Genomic DNA, 20250 nt, shown 5'->3' on the forward strand with positions numbered 1-20250 from the left:
CACAATTTAAAAATTGAGGGGACTATAAAATATTGCTTGTAGATGTTTGCATTTTAGATCCTGGTCACAAGCTGTATTGATATCGGCTGCTTATCAGTTCACAACAGGGAGATATTTCCTTGGAGAAACAGAGCACTCAGCAGACTAGAAGCACTCTCCAAAATGAATGCAACAGCAGACATGAACCACCTGGAGACTATTTTATTTCTGGGATTCATAAACTTACATAAGTACTTGCCCTTTTCCATAAATCAGCACCAGGCCTCTATGAGATTAAACTATGTCTAGATAGAATCATCACCATTTATACTACCATTACACTGGGTATTTCAGTAATGCCATAATTTTGAATAAACTCAAGGTTTGTACAGTATTTGTAACAGGATTTTAAAAAAAATAGTTTATTATGCTGCCTTTAATGTTGTTCATTAATTTATTACTGCCATGAATCAAGAATGATTAACATTGTGCCCATAAATCTAAAGATACTTTAATGACCTGACAGCGTGATTATTAAACATTCCATGGCATTCTTTGTAAGAACACAGTAGTGGTCCTAAATCCAATTCCTGGTTAATAATCGCAATCTGGGCTTGCACAATCTGACCTACTGTACAGTACCTAAACCACCCCTTATAATTGAACTGGTAAGGTACTATCTTACTTCTCCACCTGAGCCGGATGTACAGTAATGGACCCTTCCTATCAGTTAAGTACTTTTGGGTCTTTTGGGATGAAAAGCACTAAAAGGCAAGGATTTATAATAGTATGGCTCTTAAAGTGGTGTGCTGTACTTTATTGTTTTCAAACATTTCAAACCAACTGTACTTTTGAAGAACAATACTGAGAATAACAATCCATGCATTTGTCTGACACCAATGAATCTGCTGTTGTAAGTAAAAGTTTGGCTGATTACACACACTCACTTTTCCAGATTTTTTCCCGAAGTCCTTTTTTCTTTCATCTTTTTGCTACAAATGATCTTTAAGTACTTGGACTGACATATAAATTACAGGGGCTTTCTAAGGCAATTGTACAGGAACATGATTGGTGAGTGTATGTGGGGACTCAAATTTGAACACGGTGTATGTACTTATAAGTGCACTACATTATTTATCATTCACACTTGTAGCACTAGAATCCTATTTGGGTGAAATATTATTTACTTTTTCAAAATAATGTAAAGCATTTTATTCTGTAGATAAATGCTTGTTTCAAAACTGTATTGCTAAATTATACACAAAACCATACTCACATAGATCATGACAGAACTGTGTGATCTCTACTCTACTTTACATACAGTTCAGACACCTTATGAAAATTAATCCTTTTTATGTTAAAAATAAGTATTAACCACCAATGAATACAACAACAGCAGCAGCAAGCGCAGCAACAATGCAGCAGGACAGTACAGGATGTATTGCCAATGATAAATAACCCATAGAGGAATGCATCTTTTACATAAATTAGAACAAATATCCTATCAATTGCATACTGCATGACATACTGTTACCACCATCTAGCTTGATATTATTAGACTTGAAAATATAAGAAAATACTTGAAAAGATAAGATGTTCATGAATTAATGAAAACTAGGCTCCAGCTGTAAGAGGTGCTGCTTGATCATTGAGTGGCACTCTTCCCTCTAGACCAGAATTTCCAAAATCAGTGTATGGTGATTTAGGATACTGCAGTAAGAGATGCCATATTTAAAATGATGCCGTATGATAAGTTCAACGGAAATCTGATGACATGGACATTAAAGATTCCACAGTTCTTTTCATAAGAATAGAAGATCTAACTCCTGGGTCCTGGTTACATTGCACTCTGGACCTGTATAACCTGGCCTGTCTACAGTAGTGTTGCCCTTTACTGTAATTGGTGCGGTAGTTTCTCACTTACTGTATCTACCTGATCTGATCTTTATTGTGGGTCTACTGGTGTGTAATGGCTACCACACATCACCAATGTGACAGCTAAGCTCTTTTATGCAAAGTGCTGGGGGATCCTTTCATATGTAATACATGGAATTATGATTATCAATACTATTACAATTATTAACACTACTACACCTTTCATATGTACTCCTGTACTGAAATCCTTACAGTTGCCTGTTGAGCAAAGCAAAGGTTTAATGAAGCTGGCTTCCCATCTACAGTAGCTGCTACTTAGAAGACTTTTCCCTGTGGCTCTCAAATAACATCTTTGTGAATCAGTATTTAGTGTATTGGGGCTCAGATTCATAATAGTCTTTGACAGGAGAGATTGTATCATTTTCCTCTTTACTGATAACCTTCTTTATTTTTTCTTTTGGTAAAAACAGCTGTACTATTGATTCAGAAATGGCTTTTCTATTTTAATTGAATAAAAGCACTGAAGAGTTGTTTTTTTTTGTTAACCACATCATTCTTGGTCTGTGTTCATGATTAGAAGTATGCTAATAAGAAGAAAGTTTAAATCAATCTTGCTATCTTTTTTCAAACATCTCCAAATTAATATATAGTATTTTAAACACAAGATGAAAGCCAAGGATGGACGTTGTTATAGTCAGCAGCCATATCACCCTGCAACTGACAACTAGCAACCCACTGAAGCTCAGCAGGTGTGAGCCTGGCCAGTATATGGATGGAAGTGGGGCCATTAGGGGGTGCACACCCTGTGGTCTATGTGGAGCCTAATGCCCCAGTATAGTGACGGGGACACTGTACTGTAAAAAGGTGCTGTTCTTCGGATGAGACATAAAACCAAGGTCCTGACTCTCTGTGGTCAAAATCCCAGGGTGTTTCTTGAAAGGAGTAGGAGTGTAACCCTGGAGTCCTGGCCAAATTTCCCATTAGCCCTTACCAATCCAGGTGAGGCTGCACATTAGTGGTGGTGGGGGAGAGTCCCCCATTACCTGTAAAGTGCTTTGAGTGGACTGTCCAGAAAAGTGCTACTGTGTATCAAGCATCAAGGAATTCTATTATTATTATTAATATTATGAAAACAAGAGTGAAAAATAACAACACTTATAACAAGGAGCTATATTTTCTTTTCAACTGGCATAGTGCTACATTACATACTGTATTTGCACTGGAAGATTGATGTTTCTAGTCTTAAGAGAAGTTCAACTGCTTTGGAAAAATACATTTTAGGAAAGGAAGGTTTCATGTTGTATGTAAGGTTTAAATAATCCAATAATATTTCAAATAAAAAGAGCTTCTTCAGCAATTTAGATGATGTTGTCATGATGTCAGAATACTATGTAAATTCCCAAGAAGCTCACAAGTCCTGAGTCCCAAGGTTGAAGATCAGTTCACTCTCCTTTTGTTTGCAGAAAATATATGTTCAATATTACTGACACACTGCTCAGATGGTGATTATTGACAAAGGTTTATCATGTAAAGGTTTGGTGAATTGCAACTCATGGGGTCAGGGAATCTAAGTGGAGTGTCTAAATTGTTGTTACATTTCTTTTTGAACAACTAAAGGAAGACCTTGGTCAAATTATCCTGAAATAAACTATTACATTTTTTTAAAATAATTTAACAACATTAAAACTTCCTTTTCCCTGTCTACAAAATGTATATATCTATCCATCACATAAAAAACTTAAGCCCTAATAGATGGAACATTATTTTTTCATTCATAAACTTACCATTATTCTCACGACTGTTAATACACCTCTGTGATGTTTTACTGATTTATTTGATGAGAACAAGGATATCCGGTTTGGATCTGTAGAAGCAGTATTTTTGTATTACCATGGAGAAGGCAAAAGTAGCTTTGTACATGACCTCTCATGTTTCTCATGTAATAGTGTTTGGTTGCTATGGTGAATAATTGGATGAGAATTTAATGTTATAATTTATGGCGCTGATTCTTTGTGGAATCAGACGTTACTTTTAATAAGCTGCCTACTGGGAAACCAAACTGTTAGGAAGTGAGCACTGTGAACTTCTTTGTTTAACACGGTGTTTTAATATTTTAATGGGACCACTTTGAGCTTCTTCTTAGAGGCAATTACTTTAACCTGGTGACACAATAAACAAAACAATGTAAACCTTTAAAAGACCAAAAACATAACCAGATGACTGGGATTTTGTTTTGCTTGTGCACAGCTCAGAGGAGTTTACAAGTCATTTAAATCATGTGTTCATGAGTTCTGTTCCGCCAGGCTGAGGAACTGCTAAACTGCACAGATCAGCTCATCTCCGTTATTGAAATTACAGTATGGAAATGTCAGAAAATCAAATCCAGCTGAGATCAAAGCAACAAAAGATTCCTCTCATCTGATGGCAGCGAAAGAACATGCTGAGAGGGTCTTGTCTGCTCTTTTGTGCACATGAATACTTACCACAAATCTGTCCTAAATTGGCACTTATTAGCATTCAGCTTTTCTCTTTCTTTTTATTTGCAAACTGTCCATTTTCTTCAGCAGACTGTCGTTGCTCCAGTTTGAATACTATTAGCAGATGTATGTGAAGAATCACAGCATGAAACAACCCTGGGCAGCACATTATGTTGTTTTATATTTAAAAAAAAGAATTTAAATGTACAGGAAGAAAGAACAATACAATAGGTCTATGCATGTCTAACTCTTGAATCTGGGATTCATATTTGGCCTTGGCCACAACTGGAAGGAGACAGTTTGTTTTTAACAGGCCCTTTCTCTGTTTCTCTGTATCCACACCACAAAATTAATCCCCATAAAAATGTCAAAAGGCACCTTTCCATGGGTCCTCAAGTGAAAAATCAAGCATCAATTGAGCCGGAAACTATTGAATTGGAATCTCAAAGGCTAAGACAAAAGCCTTTACCTCCACTGCTCATACTGTATGTGCCTTTCAGTTTCATTGAGGGCTATAATTACAGTCAAATTAGGATCAAATTCCATGAAAAAATAAATGCATCAGTAATTGTTAGTGATAACAAGGGAATCTATGTTTAATAATAAAAATGCACCAGAGAAAATGGGTTTGCTCTTTCAGTAATTAAATCTGATGTATAATTAACAGTCTTTTATACAAATTTGAATATACTGTATATAATAAGCATCAGTAACTTCAGAAAAGCTCCCATGTCTGAAACTTGATCTGTTTTCTAAAAAAACCCACAGTACTGCACTGTACATAGCTTTCTCTTTCATACATATAAAGAATAAAGTTTAATTCATTAAGCCCAGTAATTATTGCAATCTTGCGAGAAGAACTTATGAACAATACAACTTCTTGCATAAACAGGGTTAGCAAGCATTTTTGAGAACAAGCTGAAAACAATGACAGGTGTAATACATCAGATTTATACAAAATGCTCTGTCCCATCGGAAAACCTGAAAACTCTATAGTTTTTTGGTTACTGTAAGTTTTCTGTCTTCAAAATCTTAGTGAAATAAAGCAAATGTTTTCTGTTTGGGCTATTAATCCCATCGTATTATAATAATGTTAAAGGTACAATGCATTTGTAATTTATTCGCTGTCCAATCATAAAATCAACCCAGGCAACTGCCAAAGTGATAGTCCTTTTGCTCAAGGTTGATATTGCTAAGGACTTGTTTCAGGAACAAAAACTAATTTTGTGGTTTACAGGCTTCACAATGGTACTTATTAAGATCTATATCTTACTCCACTTGTGCTACAATAGATCCCTGAAGCCCATTGTTTTCTTCCAGCTAAATATTCATATTTTTATCAATAGACATGTTGGATTTGATGTTAACATATCATGAAAGAATTGACTAAGCAGTTAACTATCAGTTTCTGAGTTGCTCTCATTACAGGATTTCATCACGTAATTAAAAACAACTTTAGTACTCTTCCATTTTTTAATATGTAATGGATTAAAACATGTATTTTTAAAATAATAATATAGAGTTTATACATGCTGTATTTATACTCTCTCAGTTGTCACAAGCTGCAGGCTCTCTAATTGGTCGAAGTTTTGTATTGTTGCGCCTGAAATTATATATTTAATTAAAGACACAGGAGTAGAAGTAATGTAAAATCTGCCTAATTAGTCAAATAATTACACCAAGATACAACACTGCAAATTAAGTACGATTTCCACCACCCATTTATTCTCTGGGCTTTAATAGAGGAGGTACACGTTAATCACACTGAAAAAAATATTTTTTACCTTTCTTACCATTCAGTGTATTGAAAGAAACTAAAAATCAATTTCTGTCTTTAAATGTTTATTTTTTTCATGAATTCATTAAGAACATATATTTTATATATATCATAATAAAAAAACATAATACTGTATTTCCCTTCACATAAAGTAATATAATTTGGTATTTTAAATGTTACTATTTTAATAATAGTTCCATACCTCATATTTTGCAACTTTTGGAACTGCAAAAACTTTAATTTGGTAAAGGCAAGTAAGCTATCCTCACTAAACAAACTGGTTGTCAATATTGGCCATATAATAGTAATTTAAACTATGGTACCATTGCTTGTGCATTGATATGTAATTACCCTTAGAAATTCCAGTGGCTGTTTACAGTTGATAACATTGCTAAGACTTTAGCAACATGCTTTCTCTGTAGTTGGACAGTTCAAGCAATAAAAGTCATCTGTTTCACAGAAATATCATGAAGTCGATATATATCAGTATCTTAACAAAATACTTTTTAATACTGTAGCTAATAAATTAAAATCACTAGAAAATAGCCAACAAATTCTTATTCAAAACACACTTAGCTTATTTGGCTTGGTATTGTGTCCAGATCTTAAATTAAATGGAAGAGCAGATGGAGACTGTAGAATTTTTTGCTACTTTTTACTGCTGGAAAAAGTGACTATATTAGATTTTTTCATATTACTCACAGATGTCTACCACATTACTAGATAAAAAAGCAAGACACATTTCCAAAAAGAAGAACATAATGTTTGAATGAGTTTTTAAGGTAATAAAATAGCTGCCTTACTTTGAAAATTTATTTTTTTCTACCGCCATTTTAGATTGGAGCCTGTGCAGCCTGCTCTTAATTTTTCAGTTCACAATGCGACGTAATTTGTTAGTCAGGGCAGTCCAACTGAGGGCACAAATTTCACAGCATGAATGTTTAGATTTGGATCTGGTGTCTTTCTGTGGTGTCAGATTTGTGTTGTAGTATTTATGGCCTGTGACTAATATGACCTTTCCAACTTAAATGAATGGGCAGTCCTAAAGAAAATGGCTCTGGCAGCACTAGCTGTTACAACCATGGATCCCACTGAACATAGTCATTAACATGCATTTTCATACTGCTTATGTCTGCCTTTTTTATTGTTCAGCAATAAATACATTTTGAGAACCATATTCTCAGACATGATAATGCAAAGATTTTATGTATAAAGAACTTAGAAAATGCAAATAATGGTAAAGCAATGTATCACTACAATTAAATCGTGAAGGTAAATGCCTATATATACAGTATGATAGTAATAAAAGACCATTACAAGAAATTATTTTAAAAGAGTAGGCCATATGTTATGTAAAAATTAGATTTAACCCAACTGAGATGATTGCTTTTGGAAGCACAAGTATAAAATAAAGTTTAAGATTGCCAAATATTTCATGTTTGTTTATAACACGATACCTGAAATGCCTTAGAGTATGTTCTTGTCACAATAATAGACAAATCAGAAATCTAAAACATTGGGAAAATCATGAGACATACTTTAGTGACAAAGGATACCACAAGTTATTTAGTAGAAGGGAGAGTTATACCGTACACTGTAGATGACATTTTGAATTATGGAAGAACTTCTCATTGAAAACAAAGTAATGGACAAAATGGCTTCCTCTCATTTTAACCTTTCTAAAAATAATCTTCAAAACAGTAGTACAACAGGAAAACAAAAGCTTAATATATAGTATATATATAGTATATTACCAGTAACTAAATCTGCAATGCATACTTTGCATTGAATGATATTCTATTTGCACTACCATGTCCATATAGTGTTTGACTTAGTTTTGGCTAGTGGTACATTGTCAGTTTACTATCTTTTTCCTGTAAAACTGTAATCCCTAGTCATTCTCTGTTCTGCAGACCTTACCTTCATAAAATGTACTGCCCTTTAGAAAATGTCTGTGTGAGATACTACAGAGATCATTTATGGAGTCAGGGACATATACTGCATTTTACAGGCCTGCAATGTAAAAACATTCGCACTTATGCCAAATGTGGAATCCAAGTGCCCTCTACTGACAGCTCATTCCAAATTCAGCTTCTACAGCATATAGTCATTAAACACTAATTGTTTATTTCTTTACTCTGTACTATTTTAAGGTTACTAATAACCTATAACTACATATTCGTATATTTAAATATTTCATATTTTAGTACTGAATTGTACATTACTGTATATTATTTGAATATTGTTTAAATACAAATACAAAAATATTGTTTTTGTATTGTATATTGTTTAAATACTTAACTATTTTAATGTACTATTCAAATTTTAGGAAGTCAAAATGAAGTTTTCTTAAATAAAACTCAAAACACAGTTGCTAACTCCCCCTAGATTGGTCATGACTTTGTCCTAAACTTCTAATCCTCATATTTTTTTCTCAAAAACCCTGTTCATGTATACTACATAATGGTAGCATCTAAGCTGAGGATAATTTATATTCAAGGCTACTTTCATTTTTGGTTGACCATTATCACAGGTCAACGGGGAATTTATTTGGGAAGAATGAATAACATTTGTGTCAAGCCATCCACAGCCGGAGGGCGGTCCTGCTCTGTCCTGTTCCTAGTTTCCCAGTGCTTTCCTTGTACTTTGGTGTGTCTTGTGTCTGGGGCTTTATATTTCCTGGTATCCCTATCCTCCTCGCTCGGCATTGGGATCAGTTGTCGAGAGGCTTGTCTCACCGGTCGCCCCACATCCGCTACCTGAGGGCTTACAGTATGTCTTATTCCTACTCCACCCAATACCTCGAGCCCGGACGAACCCTCTCGTTCGCTCTGTTCCTACCGATACGCATAGGGTCCTACCGTCTCGCCGGTCTCTCTCCATGACATGAATCATGGCTCCATGACAGAATGCTGAGCCTACCCTGGTCACCGTGAGCGGTCTCCTGGCCACCCTGGCCTCTGTTCCTTGTCTCCCTTTAAGTCTTTCCTTGGCTTTTGTTTTTCTGACCGTCCTGGCTTCTGGTTTCCTGGCCTACCTGGCTTTTGGTTCCTTGTATCCCTGGTTTTATTATTGTTGCTTGTCCCCCTGTTCCATCAGGGGCTATTTTTGTGTGTGATTTTTTTTACTTTTCGTGTTTTGTCCACCCGGGCTCCCGCGCCCACTCCCTATTTTTTGGCAGCCATTTTTTAGGTATTTTTTGTTCCCCTGTTCTGTCAGGCTTATTTTTTACCGTGTGTGCTTTTTGTTACAGGTTTTGTCTGTTTTTTTGTGGTCTTGCTCCGGAGCTTTACCCGCCCCCCTCCCTCCCTCCTTCATCCAGTTAAGGCTTTTTACCCCAGACCAGAGGAGGGGGTAGCTGTGGTTTTTCCTCCCCCCTGTGCTGTGCAGCTTATATATTTTTTGGGTGTCAGGAGCCACTCCTGGGGGGGTGGGGGATACTGTAAAGCCCTTCACAGTTGGAGGGCGGTTCTGCTCTGTCCTGTTCCTAGTTTCTCAGTGCTTTCCTTTTACTTCCGGTGTGTCTTATGTCTGGGGCTTTATATTTCCACGTTTTTCCTTCCTCCTCGCTCGGCATTGGGATTGGTTGTCGAGAGGCTAACCTCACCAGGTCGCCCCATGTCCGCTACCTGAGGGCTTATGTCTCATTCCAGCTCCACCCGATACCTTGAGCCCAGACGAACCTTCTCGTTCGCTCCGTTCCTACCGCTACGCATAGGGTCCTACCATCTTGCCGGTGTCTCTCCATGGCTAGCCCCTGGGTTCCGTGACAATTTGTGAAGTCTGCATACCCAAACCCTGTCAGATGAATTGTTTTAGGAAAGTCTAAGAATCTGGCAACAAAACGGCTGTATTCCACTTGGCATTGACAGACCTCTACAAATATTTTTCTACTATGAACCTGCCTTACCCAACTTCTAGCCTGATTTAATCAGATATCAGAAGCTAACCAAAACTGGATTTTTTTTCTCATGTAGAACATGAGAAAAATGATCAATTACAGGAGGCTGGTTGTTTGGTCCATCAAGCCTGTTTAGTAGTTAATATGTAATTTATTTCAAAGACCTAATACAGCTGTTTCTTGAAAGAGCCAGGGTATTATCTTTGACAACCTTGCTGGAACATACTGTACAGTAGCTTATCCCACACCCCCACAACCTCAAGAGTACAGGAGTGTCTCCAATTCTGTTTTAAATGGACTTTTATGTTGTTTTCACTTGTGTCCTCTGATTTGTTTTTACCCTTAATTCTGAAGAAGTCCAGTATCAGCTCCCTTGAGGATATTTTATACTTGTATGAAGTCCCCTTGCAAACGTCTTAGTAAAAGAGAAAAGTTCAGTTCCTTCAGCCTAGGACATTTCCTTAAGCACCAGCTAGAGGGGGGACCTACCTGTATAAAAATTAGGTTCCAGCTCTTCTCTCTAGAGAGATTTATTAAATTATTAAACAATTAAAGATTCAGATTCTTACACAAAGTTCACATTTTGCCTCAAAGCTTGCAGTCATGGCACTTTCAATTGATGTTTATTATATGTACACAACATATTTCACACAATTAAAGCAAAAATAAAAAGAAATTATGAATATTCAAAGCCTGGTGGAATGATAGGATAATCAGAGGATAAATAAATTAAACAGTATTTTGCTCAATGATGAAAATAACACCACAGTAATACGTCTTTACTTGTATTCAGCAGAGGTGATTACAGTACATGCTATGGCCACTAGCCGTCACTATTTATCACAAAATAAAAACGTTCTGGAACATGCCCTTCCACAGGGTGGTCCTGTCCAAAGTGTCGTCGTTTTTGCTGTTTCCAGGGTACACACAGTGTTACTGGGACTCTAATGAGGAATTCGCTTTTTTACTAATGGGTGATGAGTGGATAGATGGAACAAAAGAATAATGGAAAAACATATTTAACGTTATTTTTTCTAGCTCATCTTACTATTGTCTTCTATCATCTTCAGACTGAAGCAAGACATTAAATAAAAAAAGCCAAAAATAACATTAGAATCTGAAGTAATCTGAAGCGGTTTTGTGATTTGATAGTAAATTACAGTAATTTAAAGATTTAATCCTACCTAGATGAAATTGTATTTTCATGTTAAGTCTTCTATAAATCTATCACCATATTTTTGAGCCAAAGGAAAATTCACAATTTATATTAATTAAACTCACAGGGGGCACTGTTGTTGCTCACTGGTTTTTATATGCTCTGAATCCAGTTTTGTTTTCTCTAAACAAAAAGGTTTTGCCAGCAGCTATAAAATCCTCATTGGACGAGTCTTTCTAAACAACATGGTGTAGCTCCCGTATGGCAAAATACTCCATCCATATTCTAAACCACTTTATCCCGCACATGGTTGTGGGAGAGCCGGAGCCTATCCAGCAAGGAAGGGGCGCAAGGCAGGGTACACCCTGGAAGGGACACCAGTCCACTGTAGGGCACACACAGGCATGCTGCACACACTCACACCAGGGCTGGATTTTCCAGAAGCCAGATTAACCTACCAGTAATGTTTTTGGCCTGTGGGAAGAAACAGAAGCATCCACAGGAAAACCACGTAAACATTGGGAGATCATACAAACAGGTATCACCTCAGGTTCAGAATTGAACCCAGGTCCCAAATGCTAACCACTGTGCCTCCATGCCTCACTGGTAACATACTCTTAACTGTAAAGTCAAATGTCTGCCTGGTACTGATTCTAATTCTTAGCCAAAAGAAAATCCATTTGAACCTTAACCTTTCAAGTTCTGAAAAAATCCCGGAACACTTTGTTGAAACCACTCGTTGGAAAAAGGGACTAAATCACAATTTCATGCATCTTACTGGACCCTCATACATCTGCTCTATAATCAATAAACCTTCAGCAATTTAGAAAGCAACACAAGCTGCAACGTTTTTTAAAAGCCTTCTTTTTGCTTCCCAGGCTTATGACTTCACCGCTGAGCTGTAAGGCATTGCTCATTCTAGCACTTGCTGTCATTTTTGCTTCCCACTCAGCAAACATGATGTACCTGACAGAGAATTAGAAATAAACCAAGCAGGGTTATAAACTACGTCAAAAAATGACACTAAAAGCTATGAAAATTAATTAACAATGATTGGAACACTAATTTAAGATTATGATGCCAAATTCGTAAACTATACTGCTGTGGTAGCTCACTGCGTCCAGCTCTGTGGTACTGCATTTTGTACTGTGGTAGAATGAAAAATAATCATGTAGGTTGAAGGCCTTCTTGATGCTGCTGCTACACTTGGTGTTTTATAAATGAACATGAGGCAGTTTCCTTTACAAATATCTAGAACAAGCTATCTGAAAATTCCTGCGTGTCATATAAATAGCTATGACCAAAAATAAACTCCATGGAGCTTGAAAACATACAGACCAACATTAAAAAGGATTGACAGCGCTGGAAAAAGCCTCATCCCCCACACTCTTCTCGATAAGTTATGTCAAAGTAGGACGACTTCTAAATACTTTCTTCAGTGTTTTTTCTCACTACTACAGTACATATTTATTGTCCCCAACACATTTATGGTTCCTGTTATTATTTATTATGTTTGTAATGTATTGTCTACATTATGTGGTGTTGTCTGTTGTACTGTGAATGTCCCAAGCGATCAGCACAATTAAGAATTACAACGTACATGTACGTATGGCAATAAACTACTCTACTCTCTCTCTACTCTACTCCTGTTCATATTACTTCTGCTCATCAAGTAATTTGCACTTGATTTGCAGTAGAATACCAAACCTCAGTGTTCCTGCCAAAGCCTGAACGAACGTGACTACAATTTCATCCACAGCTCACAAAATGTACAATAGCAACTTTGGATTTCATGGACAAAATCTAAAGGGGAATTTTGTCTGTAAAATCAGAAATAGCTAATTTTCCCAGCTAAAATGAAGAAATGCACCAATATTAAAACAGATTATAATAAATACTACATAGATTTAAAATTCAGGAATATCAATGGTGTCCTATAGGTCAATTGCTGATGATGAGTGTTTAATTTGTGTTTTATATGCTTTAGCATATTTTATACATTATATTTACGCCATCTGGAATAAATGTATATTTATGATTTTCATTGACTGAATTGATTGTAATTATTAAAAAAATAAGTCAAACGATCCATGAAGCGTGTACATATGTATACTGTGTGTAGTATGTACAGTATATTGATGATGATGTTATCCGGTCAGTCGGATCCGACTCTCGGCGATTCTATGGGCCATCTTTCGCCACGCTTTCCGGTCTTGGACTTTCCCTTTCAGCTGTTCTATGCCTAAACCAGTGTCCGTTTTGATGGCGTCGAGCCACCGCGTTCTTTGGCGCAGTATATTACTCTCATACAATAGTGGGTTTTGGGGCAGAAAAAGCGTAATTCATGATTCAAGGCACATTTTTCAATTTCAGACACCCCTTCCCCTCTATTAGTCTGCTATTAGTTCATAAAACCAATGATTTACTGTGTAACTTACTGTGTTACCTAGAGCACTTTATTGTATTTTCGTATGAGTATGCTTTTTTTTACATTATGTTGCATGTGTAAAGCGGGTGCACATTTTAGTAGCTTTCAGATTTCACATTTTGGAGGGGTACAACATCCCACTGAATACAAGGCTGAATAATGTGATAAGAGTTCTACTTTCTAAAATACACATTTAACAGAATAGGTCAGTTATAGTATAGCGCGCTTTGTTTCAAAATAAAGCACTGCCCTCTGCTGGACATTGATAAACAAATCGGCCAAGGTTATTTCTAGTCTCCACATAAAACCATGTTCCATCGTTTGACCACCCCTCTACTTTCCCCCTCCACATTGTTTTAAGTCATTAAAATTCCCTGAGAAAATACAATAATATGTAAAAGATAATATTTTTCTTATTATGTACCAGAATTAATCATGTTGACATTTCTACCATTGCACTTTATCCAATTTGATTTTTCATTTACAAACACAATTCTTGAAATGGAATTGGAGGGCTCTCCAAAACTCACAAAGGAGACATATGCTATATCTTTCTGTGTATATCTGTGTATAATCGGTACCAATTATATCACTTATTTTATAAACATGAAACAAACCAACTGTGATTAAACAGATGATTTTGAATTAAAGAATTTAGAGATAATTTTTATCAAAGATTTCTGCTGTCAAGGACTAGACTTCCTTTAGCTGATCAAATAATTTAAAAGAGCAATACTTTGCAAGTGTTCTCAATGTAAAAAAAAAAATGCTGACTCATAATGATATATTAGGCTGGCAAGACTGGGGCTTCATTGGACCACAGTTGGAGAGTGGTTTAGGGTTCATCATTCTGGCAAAATGGAAACATTAGTTACATGAATATTGAAATGAGGAAAGACCATTCTAATTTGTGAAACTCCTCTGTCTCTGCATGTTCATTCTACAGTAACTCAGCTCTCATACTGTAGATCTAAATCAGCTCATTATTGGCTTAATGGACCAATTTAGATTCTCCTATTTAGGTGCTGATGTTTTGAGCACACCTGGAAAAGCTGCAGACAGCCTGACCCGTCAAGATCAAGATTTCACATGCCTTTATTGGGAATATCATCCATGTGCTGGAAGGATGGGGTTGTGAAATGACACTTGGGGATCTCAAGTACACTAAATTAAAATAATGCAAATGGAATAATTGGAACATTGTTTGCGGTGAAATATTTGCTGCACAATCTGTACTTATTCGCCTGTAAATCGCATTATACAGTGTTAGTCATTACAGTGACTAGTGACCAGGGAGGGACAGTTTGTCACAATTCTCGCAAACTTTCTCTCCCGCCTGTGGTGACACTAACAGTTTGCAATGACATGGCAACCATGCAGTACTTTCAGAAAGTTTACTATATTATGCTTGATTCAAAATTTTCTTAAAAACTAAGATTTTAAGATCCGGCCTGAGAAATTGGGACTTCTAATTTACTTCTGGGAAACTTGGCCCTGGTGTGAGTGTGTATCTGTGTGTCTGCTATGTGATGGAATGGCGTCCCGTCCAGTGTGTACCCCGCCTTTTCCCTGCTGCTTGCAGGGATATATTCTGCTCCCCTATGACCCTGAATTAGATGAAGCAGAAAATGGATGGATGGAAATTCAACGTTACCCTAGCTATTTTAGTTTACCCAGTGATCAGTTACATCAAACTGGTTGCACTTGCACCACAGTTGCTGCTACTGTACATATAAATGTTTCTATTGGTTTTATTGCAGACACCTAAAATGGCCTCCTGTGTGAAAAATTAATTTATATTTAAGTGCAGATGGGAGTTAACTTGATATGTATAGCCACTGAATATTCATTTTAAACTAAATTTAACTGCAATTTAGCTTTAGCTCACAACCACAAATTCACCTAATTTCAGTCACCCGTCTATAGACTATACTGTGTTGTTCCCATGTCTTCCAGTTGACTAATCGTTTATCCTGTATACAGAAATTGGGGATGTACTGTACTAATAATTTTCTCACATTTTTAAGGGCGGTGCCATTGACACTGCCACATAGAGGAGAAAATTAAAAACCTGAGATTAATTAGGGTCCGAAGAATTATTCTATTGAATTTTCCACAGCGCAAACATTAGTTGCCAGCAGCCATCTCACCTTGCAACTCACAATTGGCAACCCACTGACGCAAAGCAGATGTGAGCCTGGTCAGTACTGTACCTGGATGGGGAAAGCTAAGGCTACTGCTTCAAGAACTGTTAATGGGGCCAGCAGGAAGCGCTCACCCTGCGGTCTGTGTGGGTCCTAATGCCCCAGTATAGTGACGGGGACACTATACTGTAAAAAGGCGCCGTCCTTCGGATGAGACGTAAAACCGAGGTCCTGACTCTCTGTGGTCATTAAAAAGCCCAGGGCGTTTCTCGAAAGAGTAAGGGTGTAACCCTGGCGTCCTGGCCAAATTTCCCATTAGACCTTACCAATCATAGCCTCCTAATAATCCCCATCTATGAATTGGCTTCATCACTGTTCTCCTCCCCAACTGATAGCTGGTGTGTGATGACCATTCTGGCGCACTATGGCTGCCGGTGCATCATCCAGGTGGATGCTGCACATTGGTGGTGGTGGAGGAGAGTCCCCATTATCTGTAAAGCGGGTGAGTGAAGTGTCAAGAATATACTGTAAGTGTAAGCAATTCTTATTATAAATTAAACATTTTAATAAGGTGGGGGTGCAAAAGACACTAAAAATGCCAGCCGTCAGTGTATACTATACATAGCCTACAGTGTACACAGAAATCTTAACGTCCCTGTGTCGTTTTCCGATTTTTCCATTGAAAACGCAGCTACATTATACTGTACGCACTGACTCGACAGCACAAAAGCTGCATTTCCTGGTGCCAGTCCGAGTCGAATCCCCCTTCTTTTAATCCATGTGGGAACGATTGGCTGAGTGAAGTCACGTTGTTGCTGTTACTCTGTGAGACTAACCCTGCACCACTGTTTCTAATAGCAGCCGGAAGAGCTGTTCTCCTACTCACGCAAAGTGTGTGGATGCAGCATCTGCCGGTTCGTACTGTACGTTTCACATCTAGATACGGTTTACCTAGAAGCTGCTTTTGTAGTGTTTGTGCATTGAAGCAAATTGTATTGTGCACGCAAGAAAAAGTAAAAGACGAATATCAATAGTCAATAAGAAGAAAATTCTGCTACCATCTAATCATATGTGATCATTGTGCGGGTGGTTGTACTGTTGTAAATGGTAAGTGCCTGATTCCTTGGTTTTCAATATTATCTAGTTTAATGGTATCAAATCGTGTGGTGCGCTCTCTGTGTTTGTTCTGTGAGACGAAATAACCGGTGTCTTTTTTTTCTCTCTCCTGCGGCAATACAATAATAATTGCTGATCTTAACGGGATGCATCGTTAGAGCGACTCATAGTCGTCTATTGCTCACAAAAAAACAATAAACTGGTTTATCATCGGTCATTATATGGTTGCATTAAATATATTTATTCCCATTAATTTTTTTTCATTTATTTCATGTCCGTTATTTTTTTCCCCTGAAATGTAAGTCGTTACATTTACAGTAGATTATAAAATTGTAATGAATCTTTTGTTTTTGTTTCAATTGTAAAACATATGATATTTCAGTATCATGTAAAATAATTATAATGCACAAAACAAATATCTTGCCTATGAATACATGTATATACTGTAGTTTTTTTCTGAGCTTTTATTTTCTCTTACACTTACAGTACATATTTAGTTTTTAACATGCTGTTTTGACCTCAATTTCAAATACTCCATTTATCCATCTTTGATTTTACGTTAAAAGTCTTGCAAAATCCAGAGACACACTAATTTTGCACTTTACACATGTATAGAATTATTTGGGGCTTTCAAGGTGAACTTCCAAAGACTTAAAAAAAAACCTTGAATGCCCCTCATACGGATAAGTATGGATTGCTTCTTTGAAGGTATCCTACCTTGAAATATAAAATTGAAAAAATCAATTTGCAATACAATACAATTAAAACATACGTATGACAGATTTATTTAAATGTGTTTTATCAACCCAATTAATTGATATAACATTTATTAAAGAAACCTGATGCTTTAAATATGTACAGTAGTTAGTTCACTTTTTATATACAGTATACTGTATGTCACATACCGTATTATCAATAATATCTGAAAGGGATGTGAAGTCCATGAGTGGCAGATGGTCAGTTTCTATCATAGCTGTCCATACGTTAACTGGTCACATCCTGGCAGTAGTTTCAAAATTACCACTACATTTAAACCTGCGTTTCCCTTTGAATATGCTATCAGAAATGCAGCTAGTGCAATTATAACGTTTAACAAACTAATCACCATAAAATGGATTGGATTTCTTCTTTCAGGTTAAAAGTTAACCACGAGCAACCGGAAAAAGAAGAAGAAATACACAGTATTTATCATGAACATTGTGTAAACTATAAACCCTTATTTGCGCAGATCCACAATAATTCACTCTATACAGTTAGGGTTACAGTAGATAACTCCTGATAGCAATTTTTATCAGAGCTACATTGTCTATGGAAAACTCCTTTTCAACTGAGCACGAAACAGAATTGTTAGCTTCCATCAGCAATCTAGTGAGGAACCACTACTGAAAGCTGTATTAAGCTCTCTGACGTGACAGAGTTGGCCCCTCTGCTTCCCTCAGGAGGCAATTATTTATCTCCTAACTAAGGTGAGCAACAGCACTGGGCTCCATGAGTCATTAAAAATGAATAGCAGTGGTGCTTTCACTGACATCGCACATGAAATCTCTTGATTCTTTTTTTTTTAGTATCACAGAGGGTATTAACATTCTCATTATTTTTATTGTAATTAAAGATCCTTGATGTTTTTCTATCACATTGCAGTTTTTTTTTGTGTGGAGATTTTTGTGGCATTTTGTTTTTGAATTCCAAAATAAAATTATTTAAATAAAAGGCTAATGTAACAAAACTGTATATGTAATTCCAAACTCATGCGATAACATGCAGAAGAAGTCTTTGCATTTTAACCATTTTGTATAGGTACCTCATCATTATCAAAGAACTAATCAGTACAGTAACTAATTATTATCAAACAAAATAGCTGAAAGAGTAACTGATTAAATGTACTTTCCTTTTGTTTCAATACCTGTGAATATTTAAAATAGAATATTAAAATCTCAGCTTTTGCTTTCAAGATATAGTTTTAAATGTACTGTAGGACTGGATTATATTAAAACTTCAAACTATTAACTGATCAGACATTTATTACATTTAAATTTCGACATTCTTTTAATTATTTTACAATTCTTTTAAGATTGTAAAGCTTTCTTATTATTCTTGGTTGTAATGGAAAATGATTGCTGTAGTTTAGCTTCCATACTGTAAGTCTACCAGATCGATGAGAAGAATTCAGAAGCCTTAATGTATTACATATATCAAAATATATAATGTGCTGGTAGGGGCTTATCACTGCCTTCAGGTTTTGAAGGGAAAAATAATAGTTTAATAATTGTATTCAATTTATATTTTTATCCCAAAGAATCCCAAGGTGTTCTACATGTAGAAGGGGTCCCATTTAATCCACCATTGTAGTGCAGCACCCACCTACTAGGTGACACATGGCAGCCAATATGAACCAACCCCTCTGTAGTATAGATCACTTTGAGAAGTAAGAAGCTACAGGGTTATTTAAATTAAGGGTGGATTTGAGGAAGGTCAGATTGTGCAAGCCCAGAGCAGAATCCAATCTGGCTTCTTAACATCCCTACTCCTACAAACAGAACCATGGAGTCTTTAATGACTAAATAGTCAGGATGTTGATGTAGGGGCTCCACTGAAGGATGTTACTTCCTTCAGCGCATGTTCCCTGGTCTCCATACTAAGGTGTTGGTTTCGAATAGTACCATATGCAGGTCCATCATCACCACTTGCAGTCACATCCTGGTTTTCCCTGTACTGCACATTCCGGTACTGTACTGACCAGGCCCACTCTTTTCTAGGTCCTGAGATCTCGTAAGATCAGGGTAAAAGATGGTAATGTGACACAGCTCTGGCTCATCGCACCCTTTCATTTTACTTGAAATCCGATTAAACACTTCGTTCCGTTTTCAGGTGTTTGTCATTTTGCTTACATAAACACATCCAATGTCTGTTTCAGTGAATCATGGAATATCATATTCTTCTTGTCTTACAGGACAGTGACGCTTCTGCGGCATGTGACTTCAGATTCTGACGTATTTGCCATAAATGATTTTGCTGTGTAAGGCAAGTGCATTTTTAAAGTATCCTGTAGTTGGTGTCCTGTTTTTTTGCCGATTAAAAGTCTAATGTGGTAATATCTCGTTACTATGGTCAATCTTGGATGAAGTGTGACTCACTTTAAAATACTAAGAAAGAGCTGATGAGCAGCTCCAGCAAATAATTTTTAAAAAGGACCTGATTTAAACTCCGAAGGGTTTTACTGCTAAAGGCTTTAGTGGTAATACCATATGTGTAACCAACTGAAAATCTGAAGTTCAAGTAAAAGTGTGTGCCTCTTGCATTTTTGAAATAGTTGGATCGGGAAACCTCAAACTGTTGGCAAAGCATTTGAAATTGCACAGACCAGTGTGCACAAATAGCAGTCAACTGCAAACTGAAC

General features: G+C 36.7%; 1 protein-coding gene across 1 annotated transcript in view; it reads left to right on the forward strand.

Annotated features, from left to right (window-relative positions):
* The first annotated feature begins 16580 nt into the window (after positions 1-16580).
* Positions 16581-20250, forward strand: part of csrnp3 (cysteine-serine-rich nuclear protein 3) — a 47104-nt gene continuing 43434 nt past the window's right edge. The window contains exons 1-2 of the mRNA XM_088605419.1: positions 16581-16844; positions 19804-19874. The gene's annotated coding sequence lies outside the window, so the exon portion shown is untranslated. The remainder of the gene's footprint in view (positions 16845-19803; positions 19875-20250) is intronic.

This window comes from Lepisosteus platostomus, chromosome 14 (assembly GCF_059453375.1).
Source record: "Lepisosteus platostomus isolate fLepPlt1 chromosome 14, fLepPlt1.hap1, whole genome shotgun sequence".
Lineage (NCBI taxonomy): Eukaryota > Metazoa > Chordata > Actinopteri > Semionotiformes > Lepisosteidae > Lepisosteus > Lepisosteus platostomus.